At 42.6% G+C, this 13,514-nt stretch overlaps 1 non-coding gene and 1 pseudogene across 1 annotated transcript; both read left to right on the forward strand.

The window, feature by feature from the left end:
- The first annotated feature begins 1,777 nt into the window (after positions 1-1,777).
- Positions 1,778-1,927, forward strand: LOC129846049 (U1 spliceosomal RNA; annotated as a pseudogene).
- A 672-nt stretch (positions 1,928-2,599) lies between these two features.
- LOC129846029 (5S ribosomal RNA) lies at positions 2,600-2,718 on the forward strand. The gene has a single exon (XR_008758154.1). It is a non-coding gene; the product is annotated as a 5S ribosomal RNA (ribosomal RNA).
- The last annotated feature ends 10,796 nt before the right edge of the window (positions 2,719-13,514 follow it).

The raw sequence follows: 13,514 nt of genomic DNA on the forward strand, positions 1-13,514 counted from the left end.
TTATCCTCTACTCAGGTGAGGGCCTTATACTGGGCGATTATTACCAGGAAGGTCAGAGCGCCGGCATCGGAGAAAGTGTGGAGGCAAGTTTTTCCAGGGATGGAAGTTGAGACGTTGTGGGAAAACAAGGTAGTGAGGCTCAACAGTCTAGAATGTACCCATTTTGACTTTATGTTGAGGCACAACCGTGTTTTTACTAAGGTGGTGTTACATCAGGTAGACAGGTCAGTGTCTCGTGTGTGTGATGTATGTAGAGATGAGGATGAAAATCTGATGCACATGATGTTTGAATGTGTTGATGTGGCGGGGTTTTATGTGAGGTTGAGGGAAATGTTAGAAAGGTACTGGGGAGAAGAGATAATAGGTGGGGTTGATTGGAGGTGGTTGGTATTGTTTGGAGTGGGTCAGCATGTGAGGGGGGTGAATATTGTATTGTTGAATTTTATGCTATCACATGCAAGGTATGCGGTATATTCTAGGAGGAACTTGGCAAGGTTTGAGAGAAAGAGGGTGACAGTGTGGAAGGTATTTGAAGGATTGATAAGGAAGGATGTAGATTTGATGTATAGGTCTAAGCAGGAGGATTTTGAGAGGGTGTTTATGAAGGATTGTGGATTTATTACTGTGGGGGAGGATGGTGGTTTGGTGTATGGGTTTTGATGTGGAAAGTGTTGGAGATATTATTTTTTATTTATTTTTATATTTTTTTATTTTTTTTGTGGAATTTGTCTTAATAAAGTCTTGTATGCATTGGTTGTATAATTCTGGTATTTTAATTTCTTTGGGTTCTTTGATTTGATAGGGGGTGAATTGTTTGCCTGCTTATGTTTAGAAATGTATTGATTGAAATAGTTTTTGCATATTGAATTTGTAAATATTGTAAAACAAGAATTTTTTATAATAAAAAATAATAAAAAATAAAATAAAATACGTCTGATCTCGGAAGCTAAGCAGGCTCGGGCCTGGTTAGTACTTGGATGGGATACCGCCTGGGAATACCAGGTGCTGTAAGCCTTTTGTCCACTAGGGGGTGTGGCATTATTTCATCAGCAACACTGCCTTGTAGTAAGCATTTGACGGTGAATTGACTAAATGCAGCTTCTATGGGCTAGTCTCCCCTGCCCTTTTAATACGATCAAAGTTCCTTGTGTTGTCAGGGAGCAACTGCCTTTTATTTATAAGACAAATAAGAATATTGTTACTGAATGCAGCTTGTGTGTGCTCTGTGCTCCCTCGCCCTGTTCAAATGATCAAAGGAAATAATGCTGGTGAGGAGTGGAACTGGACTGGTGTCTGATGGCCCTGTGTTTTCCATGTTGGATACAACCCTTCTTTTATGGAGTAAATCAAAAGCACAAGAGAATCTGAGATGTTATCGATAATAAATCAATTGGTTTCATGCATTTGTCTGTGTGTGTGTGTGTGTGTGTGTGTGTGTGTGTGTGTGTGTGTGTGTGTGTGTGTGTGTGTGTGTGTGTGTGTGTGTGTGTGTGTGTGTGTCTGAATGTGATTGTATTTCGTCATACTGCTAACATTTGTGATATCAGATAGGTTAAGATATTAAAAAGTAATTGGTGATTTTTTCGACAGTTTTGCATGATGAGAATCTAGTGGTTCACTGATATAATCTAGTAAACAAAATAAACTACTTTTTCACTACTCTGTGTGCAAGTGCATTCCTAAACGGCATTTAACGCAGGTCGATGTGATATGATATTATCAGAACACAAAGTGGTTACCGTTAGCGGAAAATGTTGGCACTGGAGAGACTTTTCCTCCACTAAGCAGAAGAGAAAACGTGATCAAGAAGGAGGTTCACCCGGTGTGGGGCTCAGCCATTGCACTCTGGCTGTGCTGACCCCTTGCGAATTTTCCAAATGTGGGAATCTCGATTGCAAAATTTATGGTAGTGGTCGTTTGCGCTTTACCCTGATGTCTTTGTTAATGATAAACCGTTGCTTGGCAGCAGGCTTAAGGATGACTTGAGTCAACTGACTGTGGTTATGGAGATCTTTGAAGTCAGTTGTGAAGGACACTTTGTGGACCAATCGAAAGGTGGAAACATTTGTTTGTAGCAAAATATTGTTGGCATTTTGTCGAAACATTATGTTGCGAAATGCAGCATTGTATTTATGCCACGCTGGTACTTCAATCAGGAGATAGTTGGGAAGCCACTCTAACCCCCCCCCCGGTCATGATGTGTCATGCGCTTCCAATATGAAATTGTCCATACATGCGTTCCTCCTTAGCACAGAACAATGCAATAGGTTTTCAACATCCAGAGCTTTTGTGTATTTATTGTGGCTAGTAGGATAGCTGCATGGGAAACTGTTGCTGATGATGTATTTGTCAGAAGTCATTGTATTTGTCCGTTTTTTCCCACAAGGCTGAAATATGTGCCCTCGCTTAGAAATGTTTGCAAGGTTTGTTTGTATTTCATCCAACTATCTGTGCTAAAAAGTGATGGCTACAGTATATGTAATTTCTTCCACTTTTTGAGTGAGCCAAAGTTCAAGCTGCTTATCTAATTGGTGAGAATGCAATGTCTGTTTATCAGACTCACTTTGACTTTATATGGTGTACCAAGAGATGTGCAATCGCTTACGGCCATACCAGCCTGAATACGCCCGATCTCGTCTGATCTCGGAAGCTTAGCAGGCTCGGGCCTGGTTAGTACTTGGATGGGAGACCGCCTGGGAATACCAGGTGCTGTAAGCCTTTTGTCCACTAGGGGTGTGGCATTATTTCATCAGCAACACTGCCTTGTAGTAAGCATTTGATGCTGAATTGACTAAATTTTTATTTCTTTTTATTTCACCTTTATTTAACCAGGTAGGCTAGTTGAGAACAAGTTCTCATTTGCAACTGCGACCTGGCCAAGATAAAGCATAGCAGTGTGAACAGACAACAACACAGAGTTACACATGGAGTAAACAATAAACAAGTTAATAACATGGTAGAAAAAAGAGAATCTATATACAATGTGTGCAAAAGGCATGAGGTAGGCAATAAATCTAGTAATTATAATTTATCAGATTAACACTGGAGTGATAAATCATCAGATGATCATGTGCAAGAAGAGATACTGGTGTGCAAAAGAGCAGAAAAGTAAATAAATAAAAGCAGTATGGGGGGTGAGGTAGGTAAATTGGGTGGGTAGATTACAGATGGACTATGTACAGCTGCAGCGATCGGTTAGCTGCTCGGATAGCAGATTTTTAAAGTTGTTGAGGGAGATAAAAGTCTCCAACTTCAGAGATTTTTGCAATTCGTTCCAGTCGCAGGCAGGAGAGAACTGGAAGGAAAGGCGTCCAAAGGAGGTTTTGGCTTTAGGGATGATCAGTGAGATACACCTGCTGGAGCGCGTGCTACGGGTGGGTGTAGCCATCGTGACCAGTGAACTGAGATAAGGCGGCACTTTACCTAGCATAGCCTTGTAGATGACCTGGAGCCAGTGGGTCTGACGACGAACATGTAGCGAGGGCCAGCCGACTAGGGCATACAGGTCGCAGTGGTGGGTCGTATAAGGTGCTTTAGTAACAAAACGGATGGCACTGTGATAAACTGCATCCAGTTTGCTGAGTAGAGTATTGGAAGCTATTTTGTAGATGACATCGCCGAAGTCGAGGATCGGTAGGATAGTCAGTTTTACTAGGGTAAGTTTGGCGGCGTGAGTGAAGGAGGCTTTGTTGCGGAATAGAAAGCCGACTCTAGATTTGATTTTGGATTGGAGATGTTTGATATGAGTCTGGAAGGAGAGTTTGCAGTCTAGCCAGACACCTAGGTACTTATAGATGTCCACATATTCTAGGTCGGAACCGTCCAGGGTGGTGATGCTAGTCGGGCGTGCGGGTGCAGGCAGCGAACGGTTGAAAAGCATGCATTTGGTTTTACTAGCGTTTAAGAGCAGTTGGAGGCCACGGAAGGAGTGTTGTATGGCATTGAAGCTCGTTTGGAGGTTAGATAGCACAGTGTCCAAGGAAGGGCCGGAAGTGTACAGAATGGTGTCGTCTGCATAGAGGTGGATCAGGGAATCGCCCGCAGCAAGAGCAACATCATTGATGTATACAGAGAAAAGAGTCGGCCCGAGAATTGAACCCTGTGGTAACCCCATAGAGACTGCCAGAGGACCGGACAACATGCCCTCCAATTTGACACACTGAACTCTGTCTGCAAAGTAGTTGGTGAACCAGGCAAGGCAGTCATTAGAAAAACCGAGGCTACTGAGTCTGCCGATAAGAACATGGTGATTGACAGAGTCGAAAGCCTTGGCCAGGTCGATGAAGACGGCTGCACAGTAATGTCTTTTATCGATGGCGGTTATGACATCGTTTAGTACCTTGAGCGTGGCTGAGGTGCACCCGTGACCGGCTCGGAAACCGGATTGCACAGCGGAGAAGGTACGGTGGGATTCGAGATGGTCAGTGATCTGTTTGTTGACTTGGCTTTCGAAGACCTTAGATAGGCAGGGCAGGATGGATATAGGTCTGTAACAGTTTGGGTCCAGGGTGTCTCCTCCTTTGAAGAGGGGGATGACCGCGGCAGCTTTCCAATCCTTGGGGATCTCAGATGATACGAAGGAGAGGTTGAACAGGCTGGTAATAGGGGGTGCGACAATGGCGGCGGACAGTTTCAGAAATAGGGGGTCCAGATTGTCAAGCCCAGCTGATTTGTATGGGTCCAGGTTTTCCAGCTCTTTCAGAACATCTGCTATCTGGATATGGGTAAAGGAGAAGCTGGCGAGGCTTGGGCGAGTAGCAGCGGGGGGGGGGCGGGGCTGTTGGCCAAGGTTGGAGTCGCCAGGAGGAAGGCATGGCCAGCCATTGAGAAATGTTTGTTGAAGTTTTCGATTATCATGGACTTATCAGTGGTGACCGTGTTACCTAGCCTCAGTGAAGTGGGCAGCTGGGAGGAGGTGCTCTTGTTTTCCATGGACTTTACAGTATCCCAGAACTTTTTGGAGTTAGAGCTACAGGATGCAAATTTCTGATTGAAAAAGCTGGCCTTTGCTTTCCTGACTGACTGCGTGTATTGGTTCCTGACTTCCCTGAACAGTTGCATATCGCGGGGGCTCTTCGATGCTATTGCAGTTCGCCACAGGATGGTTTTGTGCTGGTCGAGGGCAGTCAGGTCTGGAGTGAACCAAGGGCTATATCTGTTCTTGGTTCTGCATTTTTTGAACGGAGCATGCTTGTCTAATATGGTGAGGAAGTAACTTTAAAAAATGACCAGGCATCCTCAACTGACGGGATGAGGTCAATATCCTTCCAGGGTACCCGGGCCAGGTCGATTAGAAAGGCCTGCTCGCAGAAGTGTTTTAGGGAGCGTTTGACAGTGATGAGGGGTGGTCGTTTGGCCGCGGACCCGTGGCGGATACAGGCAATGAGGCAGTGATCGCTGAGATCTTGATTGAAGACAGCAGAGGTGTATTTGGAGGGCAAGTTGGTCAGGATAATGTCTATTAGGGTGCCCATGTTTACGGATTTAGGGTTGTACCTGGTGGGTTCCTTGATGATTTGTGTGAGATTGAGGGCATCAAGCTTAGATTGTAGAACTGCCGGGGTGTTAAGCATATCCCAGTTTAGGTCACCTAACAGAACAAACTCTGAAGCTAGATGGGGAGCGATCAATTCACAGATGGTGTCCAGGGCACAGCTGGGAGCTGAGGGGGGTCGGTAGCAGGCGGCAACAGTGAGAGACTTATTTCTGGAGAGATTAATTTTTAAAATTAGAAGTTCGAACTGTTTGGGCATAGACCTGGAAGTATGACAGAACTTTGCAGGCTATCTCTGCAGTAGATAGCAACTCCTCCCCCTCTGGCAGTTCCATCTTGACGGAAAGTGTTATAGTTGGGTATGGAAATCTCAGAATTTTTGGTGGCCTTCCTAAGCCAGGATTCAGACACGGCAAGGACATCCGGGTTGGCAGAGTGTGCTAAAGCGGTGAGTAAGACAAACTTAGGGAGGAGGCTTCTGATGTTGACATGCATGAGGCCAAGGCTTTTTCGATCACAGAAGTCAACAAATGAGGGTGACTGGGGACATGCAGGGCCTGGGTTTACCTCCACATCACCCGAGGAACAAAGGAGTAGTAGGATGAGGGTGCGGCTAAAGGCTATCAAAACTGGTCGCCTAGAGCGTTGGGGACAAGGAATAAAAGGAGCAGATTTATGGGCGTGGTAGAATAGATTCTGGGCATAATGTGCAGACCAGGGTATGGTGGGGCACGGGTACAGCGGAGGCAAGCCCAGGCACTGGGTGATGATAAGAGAGGTTGTATCTCTGGACATGCTGGTCTCAATGGGTGAGGTCACCGCATGTGTGGGGGGTGGGACAAAGGAGGTATCAGAGGTACGGAGAGTGGAACTACGGGGTCCATTGCAAACCAAAACAATGATAACTAGTCTGAACAACAGTATGCAAGGCATATTGATATTTGAGGGAGACATACAATAAGGCGTAAAGTGATTGCAGGTCTTGATTGGAAGAGCTAGCTAAAACAACAGGTGAGCTAACAGCAGCTAGTCAGCTAACACAGCAACAGCAGGTAAAAATGGCGACGGCTAGGCAGAGAGTGTCGGATTAACTACACACAGATCCTGAGTTAAAGCACAGAGCCAAGAGATAAAACACAAATAAACGGAATGGAGTACCGTGAATTAATGGACAGTCAAGCAGGCATCAGCTAAGTAGCCAAGTGATCATAGTGTCCAGGGGGCAGCCGTAGATGGAGCAGTGAGGCCTACACTAAGCTAGCCCGCGGCGTTTAAAGTTAGTAGCCCGGGGGGAAGTCTGCTCAGACGGAGGGGGTCTGCTCAGACTGAGGCCGGTTGAGGGCACAGCGGATGGGCTATTCGTCTGCAGACCAGACGTGGTCGTGTCGACAGAGAATCCAAGCCGGATGGCGATGGCGAAAGAGAGGTTGTCTGTTCAGATAGCAGCCGATATGCTCAAGACAGCTAACGATTAGCGGGCCGCAGTTAGCATAATGGCGTTCCGGTTACGTCGCGATGGAGGGGCCAGTTGAATAACTCCCTCGGGCAGATAACGTCGGTATCCCAGTCGCGAAGGCCCGGTGTGGCTCCGCATCGGCAGTAAACGGGTCCGGATAGGTGATTGTAGCCCAGGAGTGGCTATGTGGAGAGGTGGTGGGATGCCAAATGAAAGGTGAGAAGAAGTATGAAATTACGATGAGAAACGAAAAAGGAAAAGAACGTCTAATGGATGGTTTACGGATAAAGGACACCAGCATTCTGGCGAGAGATATGAATGTGAAAGAATTGGTGGTGTCTTTCATGAATCTCCCAGTATACGTAGAAGATGGTGTGATACTGGGCAAGCTGAGTAGCTGGGGAGTAACGGCCGTCTCGGAGATAAGGAGGAGAGTTTGGCCAGGAACGGAGGTGGTTGACGGGACACGATTTTGCAAGGTCAAGTTCACAGAAAAAGTAACATCATTGCCATATTCCACAAGAATTGAGACGCTGGAGGGAGCAGAATACTTCAGGGTAATTCATGACAAACACGTCAGAGTGTGTCGTTTGTGTATTCAACCCGGGCACATAGTTAAAGATCGCCCTGAATTTAAGTGTTTCAAGTGTGGCAATCAAGGCCACTATGCGAGAGAATGTGTCGGCGAGAAGGAAAGGAATTTCTGTGGTGGATGCAGAAAGAGATTGGCGGAGTGCAACTGTGGAGAGGTTATGGCTGAAGAGGGGAGTCAAGCACTGTTCGAGGAAGCAGTTGTATTGTCGCAAGAAGGAGAAGAAGATGGAGGAGAGGATGTGGTGGAGAGTGGAGAGACGGAGGAAAGAAGGGAGAAGAAGGACCAGAAGATGAATGAAATTGGGAGCAGTATGGATTCGGAAATAAGAAGAGGGAGTTTTCAGGAGGAGGGGGGGAGTGGATTGGGGGGAAGCACGGGGGACTCACAGGTTTTGGGGGAAAGCACAGCACTAACAAGTACCTCGGGGGGTGAAGAAATGGAGAGGGATTCGAGTTTGATGACAATAACAGAAACGACAACGACGGCTATACATGAGACGGAGATGAACACGGGGAGCACAACGATGACAATACCAGAGACGGAGATGAACACGGGGAGCACAACGGATGTGAGTGTCAAGAAGTTGAGTTGGCTGGATAACATGGTCTTGGAGGAGATATCGGACACGGATGATGGGGAAAAGATTGAAAGAACGAGGGAAGGATACAGGAAGAGGAAAGCAGGGGGAAGAGGGGGAGAGAAAGGGTGGAAGAGGAAAGAAACTGGATAACAGGTAGAGGATAATGAAATTATATTTTCTTATTTTCTTATTTATTAGAATGGTAAATATAATGTCAATAAATGCAAATGGTTTGAGAACAATGGGAAAATTTAATAGAATAGTACAAATGAAGAATTCAGATATTTCAGACGCACTGGGATAATGTATGTGTTTCAGAAGTAAAAAAAATATGGAGGGATTTTATTTATGTAAACAATGGCAGGGGAAATTCAAGTGGGGTTGCAATTTTATTAAGGAAGGATGTAGTAGAAAATGTGAAGAAGATATATAATGATAATAATGGGAGGATTTTAATTTTGGATTTTGAATATATGAATAGGGTTTTTAGGATTATAAATATTTATGCGCCGAATAATGAGATAGAGCGAAATAATTTATTTTTAGGATTAGGGAAATGGTGCAAGGGTAACTGTATTTTAGTAGGGGATTTTAATGTTAAAATGAATAGACTAGATATGAAAAGAGGAGCTATTTTTAGAAATGACGTTTCTAGGGGGGTCTTAAGGAAGATTATGTTTGAAAACAGTTTGATTGATATATGGAGGGATGAGAATCCGAACAAGAGAGGCATTTCTAGAAGGCAGGTGGTTTTAGGGGAGTTGAAACAGACGCGAATAGATTTGGTTTTAGTAAATGAAGGGTTAAGGGATTTTATAAAAGATATTAAGTATGTTTTTACAACTTTTAGTGATCATGCTGCGTTTGTATTTTCTTGCGGAGTAAGGACACCTACTAAATCTGGTGGGCTGTGGTGTTTAAATAATAGCTTGCTAGAGCAGGAAAATTATATTGAGATGATATCAGAATGTATTGGGAAAGCCAAAAGACAGCAGTTAATGGAGGAGAATATGGGGTTGTGGTGGGAGGAGCTGAAAATCAAATGTAAGGAATTGACTATAAAATATGCAGTTAACCTGTTGAGGATGGGGGCGCTGTTTTCACTATTTATGCTAATCGTGTAATTTTTTAAACGGCTTCCCACAAAATTCTTGATCGTACAATATGCATATTATTAGTATTATTGGATAGAAAACAGTCTATAGTTTCTATAGGAGTTGAAATTTTGTCTCTAAGTGGAACAGAACCCATTCTACAGCAATTTCCCTGACATGGAGTTAGATTTCAGAAATGTTGGCCCCTGATCTGGAGTCAGTTAAAAGGGCACTGTTATTGCTATGAGTATACGGACACTGCTTACGTCTTCCCCTGGATGCCTTTACGTGATGACGATTTGAATGGGGTCGATTGCACGTTCACAGGCACTATAAATTAAAAAACCCTGTAGCTAGCAAGTCTTTTCTTGGTGCGTCATGCGCGTGGAGGACACCGACCCGCACCTGTTCCAAGCATTAGTGTTGGGAGTAATCTTTCTCCGGTCATGTTAAGACTCGTTATAGGAGTTAAAAACATCATAAGGTAGTTAATTTAAAGCGTTTTATAGCAATTTATATCCGTTTAGTGCGATTTTGGGACATTTATTTCTGAAACGCTGTGAATAGCTGGGCACGCTTCCAGTTCATCCCGAACGCAGTTGGCATTTCCACATGGCAAGAGGACAGCTTTCCACCAAAAGACGATTAGACCCAAGAAAGGATCCTTTGCCCAAGATACTGATGGAAGAACAGCTCAAAGTAGGAACAATTTATTATGATAAATCGTGTTTCTGTCGAAAAATGTTAGTGGCTTAGGACGCCATGTTTTTTGACGTAGCTTCGCTTGGCGCAAACTGTATTGAAAAGTAAGGATAATTTAAAAAATGTAATTCCGCGATTGTATTAAGAATTAAATTGTCTATCAATCCCTGTCCACCCTATATTTTTTAGTCACGTTTATGAGTATTTATGTATAAGAGTAGATCACTGTCTAATATGGCGCACGGACATTTTCTCACCAGCTGGGCTACATTTCACATTGTCTAACCATGATTTTGGTGGCTAAATATGCACTTTTTCGAACAAACTGTATATGCGTGTTGTAATGTGATGTTACAGGGGTGTCATCTGAAGAATTCTGAGAAGGTTAGTGAAAAAAATAATACATTTTGGCGATGTTGACGTTATCGCTCACTTTGGCTAGAATCAATGCTGGGCTGCTATGTGCTATGTGCTATGCTAATATAACGATTTATTGTGTTTTCGCTGTAAGACACTTAGAAAATCTGAAATATTGTCTGTATTCACAGGATCTGTGTCTTTCGATTAGTGTATGCTGTGTATTTTTACGAAATGTTTGATGATTAGTAGTTAGGTAAACACGTTGCTCATTGTAATTATTCTAGTCCATTTGTGACGGTGGGTGCAATTGTAAACTATGCCATCTACCTGAAATATGCACATTTTTCTAACAAAACCTATCCTATACCATAAATATGTTATCAGACTGTCATCTGATGAGTTTTTTTCTTGGTTAGTGGCTATCAATATCTTAGTTTAGCCGAATTGGTGATAGCACCTGATGGAGTAAGAAACTGATGGAGTTAGAAAAGTGGTGTCCTTTGCTAACGTGGTTAACTAATAGATTTACATATTTTGTCTTCCCTGTAAAACATTTTAAAAATCTGAAATGGTGGCTTTATTCACAGGATCTGTATCTTTCATTAGGTGTCTTAGACTTGTGATTTAATGATATTTAGATGCTACTATTTAATTGTGACGCTATGCTAGCGATGCTAATCAGTGTGGGGGGGGGGGGGGTGGGGGGTGCTCCCGAATCCGGGGTAGAGGCTCGTTAGAGGTTAAAAGAAGGGTTGTAATTCCACCATGGAAAACACAGGGCCATCAGACACCAGTCCAGTTCCACTCCTCACCAGCAGTAATTCCTTTAATAATTTGAACAGAGTGAGGGAGCACAAAGCACACACAAGCTGCATTCAGTAACAATATTCTTATTTGTCTTATAAATAAAAGGCAGATGCTCCCTGGCAGCACAAGGAACTTTGATTGTATTAAAAGGGCATGGGAGACTAGCCCATAGAAGCTGCATTTAGTCAATTCGGCATCAAATGCTTACTACAAGGCAGCGATGCTGATGAAATAATGCAAGAGGACACCCTAGTGGACAAAATGCTTACAGCACCTGGTATTCCCAGGCGGTCTCCCATCCAAGTACTAACCAGGCCCGACCCTGCTTAGCTTCCGAGATCAAACGAGATCGGGCGTATTTTTTTTTATTTTTTTTTATTATAAAAAATGTCAAAGTAATTTACAACCAAATCACATAACCACCAACAATCCTTCAACCAATTTCACTCCCTGTACATCAGAAACAAAACCAATTTTCCAAAACACCAACAACACATATTACAAAAAAAACAAAATCAACAATACATTACAACAAATAAAACATAATTACACCATCCTTATTCACTAATCAACTTAAAATACATAATCTAATATACATTATACATACACCATTTCAGAAGTTAACCCTAAATCCCCCTCCTCCCTCCTCCATAGACACCAAAGTACTCCCCTTTATAAACATACTTTCAAATTTCTCTAGTTTTGCATTATACATTAATTCTACCTGCTTTCTTAAACCCGCTTTAAAGATTACCTAAACATTTACCTTTTTCCCTTCAAAATGTTTCATATTCCTTCTACAGTAAATTGCATACCTCACAAAACTCAAAACAAGATTCAACAGGTACACATTCACACCCAAACATTTCCCCACTACTCCAAATAATATTAATCTATCCCATTCAAAACTTTCTATAAACTCTTTTCTCCAGTGCCTCCACAACAAAAGTTTTACTTTATTGAAAAAATCTGTCAGACATGGACATTCAACAAATAAATGCATCAAAGACTCTGGCTTCATCATACACACATCACATTCCCGCCGTACATCGCGGTTTATCTGATGTAAAATAATATTTGTGTATATACGATTATGCCGTAACATAAAATCCATGTTCTCACAATTTTGTTTATTCCCAAACAAAACCAAATTCTCCCACATCAAAGAAACATCCAAATCAATAAACATTTTTCTCCACATCCTCTCAGCCGCAGGCCTCACACACACAGACTTCAACATACACTTGTACATTCTTTTCTGTGTTACTTTTGATAATAATTGTTTCCCCAATCCTTTACCCACATAGAGACTTGGCATCACATACAAGTCCTCATATTCCCCCTCCCCATTTATCACTTTTATCCACTCACCCGGAATGCATAATTTAATTCTTTCGTATATCTTTAATATTACATTTCTCTCCACTGTATCATCAAACTCCCACACAGTATCTAGAATTGCCTGCCCCTTAAAAAACCAGGTATAACCTCATAAAGAAAATCTTTTACCAATATTAACCCCGCCTTCATAAACAATTTGTTGTACAACACCTTCCCACCACTCTCTATTTTTGGATTTAAAAACACAGGTTGATTAAATATGTTGTCCTTATTTGTACATGTGTACTCAACCTGAGGAAGAAATTCCCCCCATGCCAAGAACACCTCCTTATAGAACTCAGGCAAACCCTCCAACATATCCTTCTTCCATGACATCAATAATCCACTTTCTTCACAACCCCCACTTCTGTACAAAAAATATTTAAAGAACCTTTTCCATCCATAATCTACCTCCCCATATAAGTATTTTTGCACAGTTTTTATTCTCATTGCTTTTCTCTTCACATCCAAATCCACCAATTTCAACCCCCCATCCTTTAAATCCGAGATAAGAGTTGCCCTTGCAATCCTAGTCCCCTTTCCCTCCCATAGGAATTCTGTAACCAAACCATTGAATTCTTTTAACACCCATTGTGGCATATCCAACGAACCTAAAACATAGATACATTTGGATGCCACCAATGAATTAATCACCACCACTTTCCCCCTCAAAAACAGTTTTCTTGCCTTCCAATAGGATAGAGTATGTTTTATTTTATTCAAAACCCCAGTCCATGTCTCATCTCTCGTCCCTTCTTTATCCACCCCCAAAACCACCCCTAAAGTCTTTATATAACCTTCAGCCTTTTTGAAAGGGTCCACAGTCCACTTTTTCATCTATCCCCACATACATTATTTCAGATTTTTCAACATTAAGTTTTGCCCCTGATGCCTTGCCATATACCTCAAAACACTCCATAACATTCTTCACACTTTCAACATCTATCACAGTGCATGTAGTATCTTCCGCATATTGCTGTATAACACTCTCCCCCCCATCCGGTATCCGTATACCTCAAATTAATTTGTTTGCTTTAATCATTGCT

Source organism: Salvelinus fontinalis, unplaced genomic scaffold, assembly GCF_029448725.1.
Source record: "Salvelinus fontinalis isolate EN_2023a unplaced genomic scaffold, ASM2944872v1 scaffold_0434, whole genome shotgun sequence".
NCBI lineage: Eukaryota > Metazoa > Chordata > Actinopteri > Salmoniformes > Salmonidae > Salvelinus > Salvelinus fontinalis.